The sequence below is a fragment of the Acyrthosiphon pisum genome, chromosome A1 (assembly GCF_005508785.2).
Source record: "Acyrthosiphon pisum isolate AL4f chromosome A1, pea_aphid_22Mar2018_4r6ur, whole genome shotgun sequence".
Taxonomy (NCBI): Eukaryota; Metazoa; Arthropoda; class Insecta; order Hemiptera; family Aphididae; genus Acyrthosiphon; species Acyrthosiphon pisum.
Window position 1 is genome coordinate 18402802 of NC_042494.1, and position 1280 is coordinate 18404081.

Consider the following 1280-nt stretch of genomic DNA (forward strand, 5'->3'; position numbering starts at 1 on the left):
TGTATCATCTAATGCGCGTGTGCGGTGTACGGTGTACTACCTGATCAGCGCCGTCACGCTTGGACACCGGAACTACTACCACGTACCGTCTATTAGTATAAGGTCTATGGTTTTTGGACAAGTGCTTATCACTTGTATTAATAATTGATAAGATATGTATTTATAGCTGCAGTGATCCGCTCGTGTATTAAACTCATGACCACGGACTACTACACCGTAGTAACACCACAAAATATATTTTGTCATGATTAAACTAATATGTTTAATATCTATGCATAGAACAAACAATATCTTAGTTCGTGATGAAATCAAGGTGTATTCATAAGGTGTCGTCACTTGTTTGAAAACTTGATTGAAAATTTTACTACAGATAGTCGTCACCACCGGGAGCGCTATATGTCCTAAAGAGGCCGAAAAACGAACACTTTTAGTACCTACACCAAATTACCATAACTATAGAAAATTAAAAATATATTATGATAAAATTCAACATTTTTAATTGCATAATAACTTCTATGTTCTAAATTATTTGTATACATGTATTTAAATGCTTTTTTTTAATCAAATACAAATTAGTATTCTTGTCTATGAATACAACTATTAATATTATTAAATATAATTAACTAAATTGTCATTTTTAAATTTCCTATTCCAAAAAAATATATGAAAAATATAAGAGTTAATTCACTAAATTATCATACATAATGCTTTCTAAGTGTTATAATTAACAAATAATAATTATTAATATATTGATTTTAAATACAATTCATAATACTAGTACTAGTATTATACTAGCATTCATATTACCTACGTGTTACCAAAATGCATATATTTTGAATATCTTTTTATAAGCATTTATTACTCAGTTGTACCTATCACCATTGATTTTATAATATATTCATAGTATTTATAGTATATTATAAAATCAATGCTATTAGGTACCTTGTACCTATATATTATTATATATTAACTGAGATCCTGGGGATAGAAACATAACTATATGCTAAATGGTTGATAAATTTATATGGTCATGCTAGATCAGTGCTTATTTTCTTTAGACTTTAAGCGTTTATGGAAAAAGTTTAAATATTTAAATTTTAATACTATTATTAATATTTCTCAAATGTATATATTAAAACATTAATTTACTATACATTTTAATAATTTATCTGTGTGAAATAGTACATGTAATTTTAGTATATACCTAATTTAGAAAAAACAATTAATAATTTTGATTAATGGGGCCTTGACAGTTTTACATTAAATTTAGGGAGCCTCAT

General features: G+C 26.4%; 1 protein-coding gene across 1 annotated transcript in view; it reads right to left on the reverse strand.

The window, feature by feature from the left end:
• LOC100159693 (histone-lysine N-methyltransferase 2C) overlaps positions 1-1280 on the reverse strand; it is a 27924-nt gene that overhangs the window by 281 nt on the left and 26363 nt on the right. The window lies entirely within an intron of this gene.